Consider the following 17,559-nt stretch of genomic DNA (forward strand, 5'->3'; position numbering starts at 1 on the left):
TCACTTGCACATCAGTAGAAGGCAAGCACAACTTAATTTAGTGTTTGTTGAGTTTTGTTTTGTAGACTATTTTGTCTCTCTTTACATTTTTGGGGGGGAGGGGACATGCTTTTGTATTATTGTTCTTGTGCATTATAGTGTCTGAGTATATTAGTCTTGTGTGTGTGTGTGTGTGTGTGTTTACATATGTATGTTCATCTGTGTGTAGTCTATTCCTTTTTCTCTCTTTTCTTCATTCTGATTTGTCTTGTTTCATGTTTGTTTTGCCTCTGCTTTTCGGAAGAAACAGAGAAACAGAAAGAAATAACATGGATTTAGATGGGTGGGGAGATATGTATAATCAGAAAGTAATTAGGTGAGTTTATTTATACACATTAAGTCAGAATATATTGTTTGAAAAATATTATTTTTCAATAAAATGTATGAAAATAGAGAAAAAGAAGAATATTCCATTTCTCGTGGTCATGCTGTTTTTAAAAATGGTTCAAGCCATTACAGAGTAGTTTAAAAAGATAAATGTGAAATAATTTAAAGCTAAGATAGAAATCAGCATTAAAATAACAGACATTTTTTAAAGTCATCTGATCATGTTAATGAGTCCACAAGCATATAAAAATACCAAGTATAACTGGGTGTTTGTGGTACAGCCCTCTAATCCAAGCACTTAAGAAGTAAAGGGAAATGGATCTCTGAGTTAGAGGCAGGCCTGGTCTATAGAGTGAATTCCAGGACAGCTAGGGCTTCATAGAGAAATTCTGTCTTTAAAAACAAACAAACCAAACCAAGCAAACAAAGAATACCACTTGTTAATCGAAATTTGTATTATTATTGATAAAAAATAAAGTATATTCTATCATGTGCCTTAAGCTCCCTTTGATGGAAATTGTACATCTTAGATAAAGTTAGTCATATCTAACTTCATGGCACTGATTTGTTTATTAGAGCATCTTGTTTGTCTGGCAGCAGTATATAAGATAATTAGAAATCATGCAATATGATTTATCTAAAATTTCATATTTTTAATATTGTGAATATTTAGTTCCATGTGTGTAGTTGTGCTTATTATAGCAAATATGGAATTCATACTGTTAGTCTGTAAAGAAAGGTTTCAAATTTACATTTTTAATTTTTAAGGTTTTCTTTTGATTTCTAATATTTATGTTTTAAAGAATAGTGAAAAGTTAAGGGTTGATTGAGCATAAAAACTAAAAAAAAAACTCACCCAAATGATTCTAATTTATGAAGGTTTTGTCTATTTAAGTTATAACTACAGGATTGACCTAAAATTTTTCTTTACATTTCACTATGCTCAAATTTTATGTCTTGTGAAAATATACACACAAGACATAATGGTTTAATGGTTTAAGTTTCCACTCTAAATTAAAAAAAAAAAGCCATTCAAGTGAATGACTTTAGTTCTTATGTCAATGAGTATTTAATAAGATATTGTCATATCATTTCCAATGTGGGAAAATACAATTAAGTAAATTTCTTGATAGTAATGTATAAACTTAGATAACTTATGAATGTTTTTGAAGTATTATTTTTTCTAAGATAATGAAAGAATTACCACAATTCCATAGTCACTAAATATCATAGTTAAGTGGTATAAATTATAACTGCTGATAGCCTGCCTCCAAGCCAATCTGTAATAGGAAACAAGTAGTCTTCCAAAGAAATTGAGATATCATAGCAGTGCTGAGACGGGAATTTCGATGGGAATTGCAGACCCAATGTCTCCCCCCTTGCTCATTCCCTGAGTGCAGAATGACAGATGGGATTGTTGACTAGCTTCTCCCAGGTTATCACATCATAATCACAAAGTTCTCATGGAGGAGACATTTACTATAATGGCTCTTAATACACATTTGCTTATTAAGTTTAAATATTTATTTATTATGCATTAGTCTACTGCCATTTGATAGAATCTAAGAATCATTCTTGATGTATCAGTAAATAAATGTCAAATAAGTTTGCTTTGGGGAAGGTGGTGAGCAGTTCTAAATGTACTTTAATTAAATATTAGTATTTGAAATTATTTATATTTTAAAACTATATGTGCATGAATATCATAATAACATTTATGCAATATAAGTAACACCATTTGCTGGCTAATTCAGAAAACAGTGTACACTGAGGAAAAAAATAAAGTGAATCAATCAAAATTTGAGTAATTAATTCCTAAAGACACAAATCTTGCTGTTAATAATTTTTCTTATAAAGCAAATTAAATTTTGATAAAATTAAACATATTTTTTTTCCGGAGCTAGGGATCGAACCCAGGGCCTTGCGCCTGCTAGGCAAGCGCTCTACCGCTGAGCTAAATCCCCAACCCGGAAATGAAACATATTTTGCATTGACTTTTGTATACTTCTTAAAGTAGATTTGTTCTAGGATTCAACACCACATATTCAAACCACATTGTGTGCAAAACCTTTGGGTTTATTTTTGTGGAGTTTGGAATCTTATGCTGATAAAATGAACTTGGAAGTGGAATCAAGTGTGTGCGGTTGAAGAATGTTTTAAAGGCAGTCTCAGGCTCTCTGAGATCCTGGAAGCCCTGATTTGCACCACTGCTCTGGGGCATCAGGCAGGGTTTTGTTTGTAAAAGGTCCTTTATTTCAGCATCTATTTGACAAATGAGGAAAAGATTTTCTTTCTTTGCTCTTGGATTTTAGAATTGCGGTGGCCCATTGCTAAGGTAATGCCAACTTCTGGTGGTATTAATGTTTTTGGTGGTATTAATGGTGGTATTTTGATATGGTTTTGTTTTGTTTGTTTTTATCTTTAGATGAAACCAGAGTTGGATCTTACTGTTTTTCACTTGGATCAGCATTTTGTGTACTCCTCCTATTTGGTTTTAATGGTTCTATGTAACCATTCTCTAAGTGTAGGTATGAGTTTTGTTTTCCTTAAATCCAAAATCTGTGTTAATAATGAAGAAAGGATACTTCCAAAATTTGTTATAGTGTAGTATTTAATGGTCTATCTTTGGGACAAAAGATGATCCAGTGAGAAAAGGCAGTTGCTTTCAAGCCTGACAACTTGAAATTGATCAATTGTATAAAAGAAAAGAGCAAACTCATTCAACTTGGTCTCCTATCTCTATAGATAGATTAGACAATACATTCATTCACAGACACAAAGAAAGCATATTAAGAATATTTTTAAAGAACCTTATTTACCTTGTAGCAAGTTTATAACACAATTTTTTTGACCCTCTGTATAAAACTAAAGCAAAAACAAAAGCAAGTTCCCTATACAGAAAATGCTTTTGGAGAAAGCTTCATGGGAAGCCTCATAGGAAACCTACCTAAACCCTGAAAGTTATTAGTTGTTTCTATTTGAATAAGGACGTTGGTAACAATAACATACATACATACATACATACATACATACATACATACATACATACGTACCAGGTGGTATGTAGAGATAAATAGAAGATAGGTGATAGATTAGATAGATAGATAGATAGATAGATAGATAGATAGATAGATAGATAGATAGATAGAAACTATTCCAAATTGTACTTTCTATATTTACATTCCAGTAGTTACCCTTTCCTCATTTCTCCCTCCACTGTTTGTCATCCCATTTGTCCTCCCCTTTTCCCCCAAGAGGGTACTCCTACCCCTGACCAGACCTCACCCTTCCCTGGGGCCTCAAGTCTCTCGAAGATTGAACACATCTTCTCCGACTGAGGCCAGACAAAGCAGTCCTTGCTATATATGTGTCTGGAGCCTCAGACTAGCCCATGTATGGACCTTTATGACACTACAGGGCATGGGTGATGCTCCACACCTGGACACCCAGGTGTAGCAGCCCATGTAGCAATCAGCTTTGACTCACAAACGTACATATTGATTACCTCAAAGAGTATCAACATATCTGATAGTTTTAACCCTTATTTACAATCGGTTTTAATTTTATGTCACTTCTGATATTTTATGTTTTTTTTAATTCCTAGAGGTTTCTTTATAATAGAACGTATTATTATATCATTCAATGAAGCAAAGAAGTGCAGGCCAACAGGAACCGGATGTAGATCTCTCCTGAGAGACACAGTCAGAACACAGCAAATACATAGGCGATTGCCAGCAGCAAACCACTGAACTGAGAACGGGACCCCCGTTGAAGGAATCAGAGAAAGGACTGGAAGAGCTTGAAGGGGCTCGAGACCCCATATGAACAACAATGCCAACCAACCAGAGCTTCCAGGGACTAAGCCACTACCCAAAGACTATACATGGACTGACCCTGGACTCTGACCTCATAGGTAGCAATGAATAGCCTAGTAAGAGCACCAGTGGAAGGGGAAGCCCTTGGTCCTGCTAAGACTGAACCCCCAGTGAACGTGATTGTTGGGGGGGAGGGCGGTAATGGGGGGAGGATGGGGAGGGGAACACCCATATAGAAGGGGAGGGAGAGAGATTAGGGGGATGTTTGCCCGGAAACCGGAAAAGGGAATAACATTCAAAATGTTAATAAGAAATACTCAAGTTATTTAAAAAAAAGAAAAAAAAAAAAGAAATGTAATCTCTCCTTTCCCAAACTCAAATGACTACAAAGAAGGCAACTGTTTAAAAAAAAATTAAGGGGCTGGAGAGATGGCTCAGTGGTTAAGAGCACCTGACTGCTCTTCCAGAGGTCATGAGTTCAATTCCCAGCAACCACATGGTGGCTCACAACCATCTGTAAGGAGATCCGATGCCCTCTTCTGGTGTATCTGAAGACAGCTACAGTGTACTTATATATAATAAATAAATAAATAAATAAATAAATAAATAAATAAATAAATAAATAATTAAATAAAAATTAAGTTTATTTCATTATGTAGCTTGGTAATATATATTCCATTTAAAAATATCTGCTGCCTGCAGTTGAGTTCTTCCTCAAGATTAAATTGACTATAGCCATCTTTTGTGGATCTATACAAATTTCAGTTTTTTTTCAATTGTTGCAAAATATCCTTCAGTAATACTTGTAATAATTATTATCCATCTCATAAACTGTGGTCCTTTTCCCAGTCAAACATATCCAACCTTCACATGCTTTGGATCTTAGCCCTCTCTCTGATGAAGAGTCAGTGAAGATTATTTTTGCCCAATATGTAAGTTGCTGATCTAGCCTACTGACAAATCTTACAAATATTGCTGTCTGTTTATTATACTACGCCTCATCTTTTTTTCTGTTGGCTTGAAATTAGGGTAAAATACATGTGTTTCTCCTTTGTAAATGTGAATGAAGCTAATGAATTTTCCTAGTATTTTTTTGTCAAATTTATGTATGAAATGAAATTGAAAACAGAGTAGCCATTCTTCTAAAAGAAATAGAAGAAACCAATAAAAGCATAATCATATGAAAATTATTTCAGGAATATCATCTCTAAATAAGACAATAGAGACACAGCCTGATACAATGCAGTGTGTGTGTGTGTGTGTGTGTGTGTGTGTGTGTGTGTGCGCACCCGTGTATGTGGGTATCTTTAACCAATTCCCAGTGAAATTAACATGTTGTAGCTCTATAATTTCATGCTTTTTGTCACAGTATTAGAATGGTTATATAATATATTGCATACAATACAGGGTTTATCATAGGAATAAAAGAATGCTGAAATGGGAACCTGGGTCTGCTACAAAAGCAGTAATGCTTCTAACAATTGAGCCATCTCTCTAACCACAAAGTCAAAGAATGTTTTCCAACCATCTCCACCATTTATAACAGAACTCTTTTATATTTCAAAATGCAGGCAGCAAACCTTGGAAATTCTTTGTATACAGCTTTTTATTTTGAAATCGTGCACATGGTGGGAGATAAAGAAAGAGAGGGAAAGAGAGGGGGAAGAAAGGGGGAAGGGAGGGAGGAAGGGAGGGCGGGAAGGGGGAAAGATAGGAAGGGAGGAAAGAAGGGAGGGAGGAAGAGAGAGAAAGGAATGGAGATACAGAAAGACATTGAGTGGTAAAGGTGGTGAAAAGGATAAAGGGATGAAGGATGATCCAAATACATTTCATACATTGTATGAAAAAGTAAATAAATAAAAATTTAGTACCATCAAAAATCCTTCTCATGTTCATTTCCCCAGCATTAGCGGAAACTACTTTTCTATTTCCAGTGTCTCTGATTTGAACCATGTTAAACTTCACTGAAGTAACTATAACATACTGAGCAAATTAATCGACATACATCTATTTGTGATTTTATACTTAATACATTTTCCTGAACATTACCATGGTTGTGCACTGGCATGGAACACTTTTCCTTTATATTATTATCCGTTCTACAGTAGTCCTATCATTTATATCTCTGTTAATGTTCCATAGTGTTGGATACTAGTCCTTCTCTCCATTGTTATTTTCAACTGGCATCATTGCTGTTGATGATATTGATATCATAGTGGTAGGAGGTAGAATCATGGACTCTCAATTTTCCATTTAGCTAATATACATGAATGCTATTTTATATATATATATATATATATATACATACATATATATATATATATATATGCCATTTGGTTCTTGTTACTGTTGAGTTTTAGAAATGTGCTCTATATTTTGGACATAGTCTTTATGCTATCAAAGTTACAAAACTAAATATACCCATGAAGATGTAAAGACTTTTTAAACGAATGCTAAGATGATTGAGATATATCACAAGTTTTCAAATAAAAGTCATTCTGAGATAGACTGAGAATCATGGTGCATACGTTTATCATTAAAATACTAAAATCTTTATTTCTTTTCTAGGAATTATCAATGTCCTTATTTTGTCAAACCTGTAGACTTTACCATAATAATATTATCTTTGGTGTGTGCACTTATCTTATGGTCTTATATGCAATGATTCCACAGCAACTCTTGAAATGTTTTCATTGTGTATGTCACTAATTGCTGAACTGAGAAATTTGCATTCATGAATACTGAAACTAATTTAGATTAAGTAAGCACATAAACTTATAAATTTAAAATATTTTCAAGATATATAAATGTAAATTAAATAACCTAGACTGTTTTACATTTGGGACAGCAAAGGCTAAAATTGCAAAAAGAAGAAAAAAGGAATTTCAAATGAAAGCCTCAAGTTGCAAGAACTAATATCCCTTAACAGACTGTAGTTCACATATTTGTGTCAGTAAACACATAATAGAAGAACTTTTATCCAAAAACATATAATTCATTGCATAAAATGATAACAAAGTTAAAAAATCTGCTGTTGTATCGTTTGTTTTGGAAAACAAATTTAAATGTCAGAAAACTGAAAAATATTTCACATAGCGGCACATACAATAAAGATGTGAGAAATTACTATATATATTATATATCATATATGTAATTTTCAAACATGAAATTTTTTCCAGGCAAATGAAATACCTACTGAGGAAATTAAATCATTTGATTCAGCTGCTCAACTCCTGCAAATCATCCTGGCATTTGTAATGCTGTCTTTTAAGTTGCTTTCCTTGGTTAACCAATTTGATGTCTCCCTAACCACAATTCCTGTCATTTAGCACAGTATTTACAGTTAGCTCCTTAAATTCCCACGTAAGTATAGGAATTCAGAGAGGGGAAAGCATCAGCAAACCTGTTAACACAGCTGTGGGAAGCCTCAACACTCTCACGTTCATTTCCATGAGATCTCTTCTCCAACTGGACCCTGCAGTATATTTTATTTTTCCACTGAGCAGCAATATAGACCACTGATGAAAGAGGATTTATCCAATTACTATGAGTAAAGTAGTTTTAACTTCCTTTAGATATCCGCTAGCAAGATATAAAATGACACTTACCGGACACATCAGTAGCACAATAGGGCCTTTATTGATTTTCATATCATGTTCTTCAGTCTGAGATGGCTCTCCAGAGAACTGCACTTCCCAGCAGGAAAAAATTGCCTTTTCTATGTTTGAATTCTCAGGTCTATTAATGCATCCCTAGCTGGAGACAGTGTCATTTTCGTTCTATTTCTTTGTAGTTGATGTGTCTACACCTTGCTATCGTAGTGCCTAATGGATGCTGGGGTTGTAGGTCAAAGTATGAAAACAAAAAAATGAAATTGCTTAGCCTGTGAATCAATAAAAAGGACTCTTAACACTTTTTCTAAGTATAAAATGTGCAACCAATGAAGTGTGATGGGTGCGTTCAACCTTGTACTAAAACTATATAGAGAAAATGTCCAACTTTCAGCGTTGTACTCAAATTGAAGATAAATGGGGACTGTTTATTTACGTCCCATATCTGCTTCCAGAAAACTAACAAATATGCTTTTGTCGTGGTGATTAAAATAGTATAATCTTTCCAAACGTTGCCTTACAATGAGGCTGGAAAATTTTCTGTCATTACCCTATCCAAAACATCTAATTCAGACTACATTTTACAAACAAAATCATATCAAAGACAAACAGTGGTTACTTTTAAACTGACCTTTCAATAATCACATTTGATTAGTGAAAGCCTCAATAGGAAAATTGACCTTAGAGTTTACACAGAAAATAATGTTGTTTAAACTGACATAAAACCTAGAAAATAAACATGACAATGTATTGTGATAAAATGAAGCTCAAATGCTTTCAACTGCCCTTGAAATTCATTCCACTACCCTTACATTTTTTATCTATATTGGGCATTTTATAGTTTGGTGTTGTATAAGTTGTTTCCTGCTAAACTTCTATGCTTTTGTTCATTATGTAAGAACATGACACACAGGGATGACTCACAAATAATATTGAAGGTACAAGTAGGCCGGAATACTTTGTAGCAGTCTTCAAGATATTCAAGTCAAACTGATATAATGTTATGAAATATATGGGTATGTGTGTGCACGGAACAAAGTCAGCCAATGCTGCAGAGTGAACAGCTGACCAGTCTTAGTTTCAAAACAAATTATTTGTCCCTCACCCTCAAATTTCACCTCAACTTACTTGATGTGTTATCTACACCGTGATTATATCTAATTTAGAGTAATGAAATTGGTGAATTTATAAGGATTCAATGACTTTTGTAAATTACATTTAAAATTGCTGTTTATTCCTGTTACTTTGCTGCAAATGAATTTCTAGTATGTCATCTTAAAGACACTCTTTGCGGAGGAAGTCATAACATTTAGATAGAGGGATTTCACTGCATAGCATGAATACCACTGCATTTATAGGTCATGTTTGATTTCTCATTGTAATATATGTACAATAACTTCATTAGTCACTAATATTTTCATAGAGAATCAGAGAGAGATGAAAAGGACATAATCAAAGATCCATAAAGAATTAAAATAAATCAGTGAGCTATAAACACACGAATGACTGCATTACTATCAGAGCTAAGGAAAAATAACATCAATATAAAACAAAACATAAAGTAGATCAAAGTAACTATTTAAAACAAATACAGATTTTGGACAAATGTTGCTCAAAGTAACAGTGGCTATGCAACTATGAAATTTAGTTAGAACACTGGAAACTTTTTCAACTGGGATACTATTGAATTATCTATCATGGTTTTGTCAAAAGAATAAAGGATTATGCTTGAAAATATGTCATCGAAAATAAGTGATATGAAACACAAAATACAATGTAAATGTTATGATATTTTTTATCAATATTTTCATTTGTATTCTATTCCTAAAACACAGCATTGTCCAGTGTGGCACAAACTCCTGAAAAGTCTGCATTCAGAAGGCTTGAGGCATCAAAATCATAAATATCAGTGCAGCCTAAATTCCAAAAGCTCAAAATAGTCTTGTTTGCATGAAAAAAATCACTCTCTGTATCCAAATTACATTCTGAAAACAATAATATGTATCATTCTATATACACGCAGTTTTAGAGCCCTACCTGGCTAACCACATCACTATGTTTACCCTTATTTTAATTTAATTTGAGCCGATTCTGTGGCTTAACATTAATAAAGCACATCTAAATAAATATCTTGTTAAAAGCATGGGAGCATGAATCTTTGATCATCTCTATTTTGCATTTTACATTTTAAGTACAAATTGTTGTCAAATTTAAAGCATATATCACATACATATATGTATACACACATAAACAGAGAAATATTAGGCAAAATGTTTCAGGTATTTGATATATTGCTTACATTTTATTTTGTACTTTTGTTCACTATAAACATGTGTTCCTCAGTAGAAGACACTTCATAAAAAGACAACATAACTCATTATCTTGGCGCTTTAGGGAGTATGTATTATACGATAATTTATATGAGGAAACAAAAAAAATGTACAGAATAAGTACCATATTGTTAGTAAATAATACTTAACTATAGCCTTGGAAACCTTAAATTTCATTCTAATATTAAAAGGAAAACTCTTGTGTGACAGTTTTTAAAAAGGGTTTTCCATTGTACCTGAATTATCTGAAAGATCTATATACAAGGACTGTACACTTTCCACAAATATTTTTTTTCTTTTGGGAAAGAATAAATGTTCTCAAGAAAGGACATAGAGACACAGTGTGGCCTAAGATTCATTATATTTGTTTTGACATTATTATTTATAACATTTTTTGCAGCATGCATCTAGATATTTCTTTATAATAATTATTATAAATTTATTCTTCTTTGTATGTTTTCAGCAAACGTAATCTTGAATTTTTTCCTTTGGTTTGCCAATATAATGCACAATGACAATGTACAATGTGTCATGCTTCTATAAACTATGATTTCTTCCAGAAAAATGCTTACTATGTATACACCCTACAGTAAGCAGTGTCATTAATGAGAAGGGTGGCCGTCATAAGTACATTAATAACAAAGGTCAGGGCAATAGTCGTTTCATTTTGTTGTCATGATTTGAGGACCTGAAAATTTTATCCTAAAAAAATATAAAGGCAAAATTTAAAATAGTTATAAGGTATGATTAACTCATAATCTGAAAAGCATTATGAACCATCTATTTTTTCATAAAACTATTTCAATCATTTCAATTCATACTTTTAAACATATTCAATATTTAATTTCAATTAAAACTACTATTTCATATATCTCAGTTGAATGTAATATTTTTCTTTTTGTGCATATGCAGACAGCTTTTCCTTGTTGTAGTCTTAGTATTTTCTTTGTTTGTTTGCTTCACTTTCCCCTTTATGCTGCCCCAGAATTTACTGCACCTGTCCCAGCTACATATGTTCTGTGACATCTGCGTATTCCATCATCACCTACCTTGTGCCTTACATAAGTCATTAATATTAATATAAATATTGAATAAGACCATATTAAGGACAAACGCTTAAATGCTTTATTTTTAGAAGATATTAAATTTAAACTTATGAATTGGTTACAGTATCTAAGAAATAATAAGTGAGGCAAATGTGTTATTAAATATGAAAGTATTTATTTTTATGAGAAGCACATCCATACAGATACACACAAACACATACAAATACGATCTCTTCTCACATACACATACTGACATCACTAAACAATAAACTCATCATTTCTAAAAAAGCTTTATTACTTCTATAAAATTATCACTGTTCTAATATTCAAGAGAATACTGAATGAATACTTAAGATTAATAACTCAGCCCTGTAAGACATAATTCTCTCTCTCTCTCTCTCTCTTTCTCTCTCTCTGTGTGTGTGTGTGTGTGTGTGTGTAAGTGCGTGTGTGTGTCTGTGTGTGTGTGTATGTGAAGATGCACAATGTGCTACCCTGTTCCTAGCTTATAGACAAAGAATACCCTCCTGCATCAACCTAGAAAAAGAAATCAATGAAAAATTTTATTGAAAGAAACACATATTATAATCTCAAATATGACTGAATGTATCTGCATTTTCAGATACCAAAATCAAGACAGATTAATTGCTAAAGATGACATAAGTGAATTTCATCTTATTGTGTTAGTCACCATGGGACATTTTGCTTTATTGTCAGCACTGTTAGGAACTATGTAAATATTAGAAGCCAGTAAGATTTGTGCTATAAATTAATTGTCTTTTTTTCTTATGTAAGTGTCTTATAAATATAATCATCTCTCCTGGTGATTCTATGTTCTCTTTTTATTGTAAACTCTATGATATAACACACACACACACACACACACACTATAGATAGATAGATAGATAGATAGATGGATAGAAAATAGAAAGATAGATGTAGATAATAGGTATCTAATCATGAAATGATTCAGATTAAATAATTTTAAGAATGGACTATTATTTACAATGAGTTAATCTATATTGTAACTATTTTAATGTGATACTCTTGCTTTGTAAGAAACAATGGAAATAAATATTAATAACATTTAAAATCTAATGTCAAAAGTGTGTGTGTGTTTGAGATAGACAGATCAATAGAGAAATACAGAGATGTAGACACCCAACAGTTACAGAAAACAGTGACAGAGACAAAAGAGAATGGGACAAAAGAGAAAGATTGAGATTCAGTATCCAAAACTATTTACAGGATCAAATGACTGTACCCTCTGCCAAGAGCCCTACCTGTTAAATATCTTGATCATTGCAAATAGCACCTCAAGGCAGAGTCCAAGACTTTAGCAGATCGATGTTTTAGGAGAGTACAGATTCAAACCACAATGGAAGATATACTTGAGAAATAGTTGTATTGATATGTATGGAGGATGGAACATAGTTGGCCCACGGGAAGTGACACTGTGAGGAGGTGTGGCCTTGTTGGAATAGGTGTGGCTGTGTAAGAGGAAATAGTCACTCTGTAGGCAGACTTTGAGGTCTCCTAGTACTTAAGCTTCCAGTGTGGAAGAGAGTCTCCTTCTGGCTGCCTGTGGAAGGCAATCTCCTGACTGTCTTCCTATCAAGAAGTGGAACTCTCAGCTCCTTCTTCAGCACTATGTCTGACTGCATGCTGCCATGCTTCCTGCCATGATGATCATGGACTGAACATATGATACTGTAAGTCAACCCCAATTAAATATTGTTTCTATAAGACATCATCCTTGATTATGGTGACTCTTCACAGACATGAAACCCTAACTAAGGTAATATCTAAACAGATTTAAGTAACATAGAGATGTATTAGGTCACATATGTTGATATGGGCTTCTACAACAAAAATAGTCAATTCAAACATCAACTTGATGAACTGAAAATTATTATTGTATTTTAGACTGGGACCACAAAAAATGGTGTCTTATGCCAAATGAAATCAAATGATATATTCATTCCTACTATTTTTATCTTGAAAATAGTATGTATTCTCATATATCTGATTAAGATCCCCCCTCTACTCCTTCCAGTATATCCCCATATCCCCTTTAATCTGGATTCACCTGCTTTTTGTCTCTCATTGGAAAACAAACAGAGTCTAAGGGATATGGAGAAGAGAATGAAGGAAGGGCCATCCAGAGACTGCCCCACCTGGGGATCCATCCCACATGCAGACACCAAATTCAGACATTATTGCTGATGCCAAGAAGTTCTTGCTGACAGGAGCCTGATACAATATAGATGTGGATGCTTGAAGTTAACCAATCAGACTGATCACAGGGACCCCAATGGAGGAGTTAGGGGAAGGACTGAAGGAGCTGAAGGAGCCTTATCTGGCATCAATGGGAGGGGAGGCCCTTGATCCTGTGAAGGGTTGATGCCCCAGAGTAGAAGAATGCTAGAACAGTGAGGAGGGAGTGGGTGAGTAGGGGAATACCCTCATACAAGCAGAGTAAGGGTGGGATGGGGGAGGGGATTTGCAGAGGACAAAGTGGGAAAGGGGATAACATTTGAAATGTAAATAAATAAAATATCCAATTAAAAAAGAAATCAAATAAAATAAAATAAGAACATCAGAATAGGATATAATGAACCTTCAGAAAGAAATTACCCCCAAAAGAGGTACATGAAATAGAAAAGGTACAAAGACCCTCTCATCCTCACACATAGGTTGCCCATGAAGACACACAACTGGAAGTTATAATTTCAACACTCCTTCATCAATGACAATTGACCTATTCTACATCTAGGTGTGAAATTGGCGTGTTCACACATGTACTTATCATATAGATCTTGTTCGCATAGCCTTAATGCTGAGATTTCATGTGTATAGTATGCCTGTTGTTTTAGAAGACATTTTCTCCATGCTGGTATCCGATCTTCTGACTTTTTTAATGATATTGGCCTCTCTTCAATGAAAAACCCAGAGCTTTGTGTGTAGGTGTTGACTGGACATGTACCAGTTGTGGCACAGCTCAATTTAATCAGCATTTTGACTAGACAGTAGTCTCTACCGCTGCCTCTGTGGAAAGGGCATCTTCCTTGATTGATTGTAAGAGGTGTGATTTTCTATGGAAACAAAAGTATTAAGAATGCATATAAAATTATAATGATTTAGGTATGTGACAATAATAGATTCTCTTCTAGGATCCATGACCTCAGCAGCCAGGAGTATCTGTTTAGGTGTATAGTACTAGGTCTGAATCCTGTTTCGTGATCCTTAAGTCCAATTAGACAAGTTAGTTACTCCCAAGATACAAGTGTCAGCACTGTACCATTGGGAATAGTTTCACGGTCATTTGTTATTTTAGTTCACAGGTTTTCAATTTGGCTAGGAATATTAACTGCTTTTCTCTCTTGGCAGCTTTTCTAGCAACTTTTGATATAGTGAGTTTGTTGTGATTTGTACTTTTATATTAATTTTAGTATATTAATTTAATTCTTATTTAATATTCTACAATGTCACTCTATCATACTATTATCATTCTATCATACTATTCTAAATAATGGGATATTGATGTAAGCAACAAGCAGTACCATTTACACAACTGTAGAGGTGATTATCTGCCTCAAAATTAAAGAGAAAATTCTATTCTCACGACTACATTATATTATTCAATTAATTTTATATTTATTTCACATATTTGACTTTTTTCTCCACATGAGTAAAATTATATCTCATGTATACACTGCCCATGAATGTCAAAAGAAAGTGTGACTCCATGGAAATGGAGTCACAGATCGTCTGAACTACCATGTCAGCGTGAGAATATTGATCTTCTGAAAGAATTTCCAGTGCTCTTGGTGACTGAGCATTCTGTCCAGCCATATACCAGAAATATTTAAAGCAATAAAACATGGGCTATATCATTTTCCTTACTATTAATCATTAATTCTGCACGAGATTTTTACTAACAATTGAAATTATAATTCTAGTCTGGGTTCCAAAACCACTTAAATTATAATATTCACTTAAATGAGTTCAATTGGATTTATGCGATTTACATATTCATGTGTTCCTTGTGAAATATGATGTTTTGAACATGAGAAGTCACCACAATTAATTCTAAGAAAATCAAACACAAAATTATGAGGGGTAAGATAAAGAGTCACTAATGCTCATCAACAAAATATTTTTGTTTTGTTCATACTTAGGTAGATTAATTTCTTATTAAACTTAAAGACCTTTCTCACTAGAGAGATTTATTGATAGTCACCTTGATGTTTTAACCTTGGAAACTATTATCACTTCAAATATTGATCAAAGAATTCACAGAGCAATCCTTAAAACAACAAATAGTTTTATTTTTGGACTTTTACTGATCATACAGTAGCAAAATTATTCCTTTCAATATGCAGAATGCAGTGGCAAGACATCTTATCACCATGAAGAGAAATATTGTTGTTGCTAATTGTGTCAAAATGACAGTGTTTCCCAAGACTTTCAAGTGCTATGCCTGCAATCTCCTGACTCCAGGGCTTAGTATCAGGCCTTGATTGTGTTTGGATGTTTCTGCAACTCAACAATTCAGTTCAGTTTTAAGCAGTCACAACAGACATTTGTCACTGTGTTCACATCCAGTTTCCTGTGGCACCCTGCCCACTTAATCTTGCAAGTGGAGAAATTGCTGGCAAAGCCAGAGGGACCAAGCAAGCTGCTGTGGCCTAGCAAGAGTCGTGTCACGAGTAATTACCATAATTTATAAAGATCACGCCAGGCTCACTGGTGCTGTTGTAGCACACCAGTTGAACGGCGCTAGAATGTTTTAAGTAAACATTTGCACGCAATCTGAAGCTGCTGAGAATTTCCGCGGCAGCTAGAGCCCCCTTCTTATGAAATATTCAGAACATGAAACGTCTCCGGTGGTGCAGAGTAGTGGGTTTTCTCTCTGATTTGATTAGCAGTGATGATTCTTTCATGAGATGTAAGTGTCCGTCTAGATTAGCATCAAAAAAGTCTGTGGGTTTTGTCACGGAAGAAGGCCACAATTGGGACTGCCGCTTCTGAACTTGAGAAAAGCATCACTTTGACACTCTATGTGCACTGGAAACAAATATTTTGAATTTATTTTAAATGCATTTGAGTGAAATGTATTCTATGCAAAGAGTACTACAGATAACTAACTGACTGGTAAATTAGAAAAGTAAAAAATAAACACTAGACAGGGCAGAAAACTTAACTTCTTACAATTTCATTTCACAACTGCTGTGTATGAGCATGATAGACAGTTCCAAAGGATGGAATTTCATTTCATCTGTGTTTGTGTGTGTAACAACCTGTTTTGTGTGATGTGTTAGGTTTCTGTTCCCTAAATAAGATGAGCTAACCTATGTAATGTGAAATCTTGAGTACTTTATTTAAAATAAATTATTTAACATTTATCTATAAAACATTTAAGTGTAAGTAATTTGTCTCCAGTGTTTTATAGATACATATAAAATATGCATAATATTATTGAGCAAGAAACATTATTATTCAGATAATCTGTACTCCTTCATTGCTTCTTCTGTTAATTCAAATCCCCAAAAACTAATTTTACATTTCAAAATTTGAAAGACACTCACTGCACATAAGCATAATTTGTTCTTTTATTTTAGAGTTCTAATAGTGCTCAGTTATTTAGTTAATTAATGCATTTCATTACATTACTATTTCTCTTAACTATGTCAGAGTTAAGCTATAAGTTATAAATATGAGGTATAATGAAAATTTATTAAATAAAGCATTTAAAATATTTCTATATTTACAAGGGATATTATCATTGAGATTATATGCTAATTACAAAGAGTTTTAAAAACCCTTTATTTAAGACCCTCTGTTTTGAAAACCATTTCTTTAATCCTGTCTTTTAAGAAGTAAGAAATACAAATCAAGTTTTTGTATTGTTATTTAACTAAAATACATCATTCTCTCAAAATATGTTTTAAAGTTTATTAACTGCCTCTTGAGCACTAGCTATGAAAGCCTCTCTTAACACATCTTAACACTACCATAGCCTGGATTCTATGAGCATATCTCCATAATAAGATTTCTAAAATAAGTCTTAAAAACAATTTAATGAATGTTAACTAACATAGTTATTAATTGCTTAGTGCCTATTTGGAGAGTGCTAACAACAATTACTAAACACAATTTAGTCATTTTAAGTAGTACTTAAGATACTCAAAGTAATAAATCGAAGACAAATAATTAAAATTGGTTTTCTTTCACTATTTTTAAATTAAATTTTTTATAAATAATACATAAAAGCATAAAATATTGCATCTTTCTAGGTTACTAATTTATGTTTAGATGCAAATGCAATGTTTAAAATAAGAAAATTCATTTTCCTTTTCAAACACTTGCTATGTCTTTATCAAAATAT

At 33.3% G+C, this 17,559-nt stretch overlaps 1 non-coding gene across 1 annotated transcript; it reads right to left on the reverse strand.

Moving 5' to 3' along the window:
• Nucleotides 1-2,785: 2,785 nt before the first annotated feature.
• Snord19b (small nucleolar RNA, C/D box 19B) lies at nucleotides 2,786-2,856 on the reverse strand. The gene has a single exon (XR_005491561.1). It is a non-coding gene; the product is annotated as a small nucleolar RNA SNORD19B (small nucleolar RNA).
• Between the last annotated feature and the right edge of the window lie 14,703 nt (nucleotides 2,857-17,559).

This window comes from Rattus norvegicus, chromosome 11 (assembly GCF_036323735.1).
Source record: "Rattus norvegicus strain BN/NHsdMcwi chromosome 11, GRCr8, whole genome shotgun sequence".
NCBI lineage: Eukaryota > Metazoa > Chordata > Mammalia > Rodentia > Muridae > Rattus > Rattus norvegicus.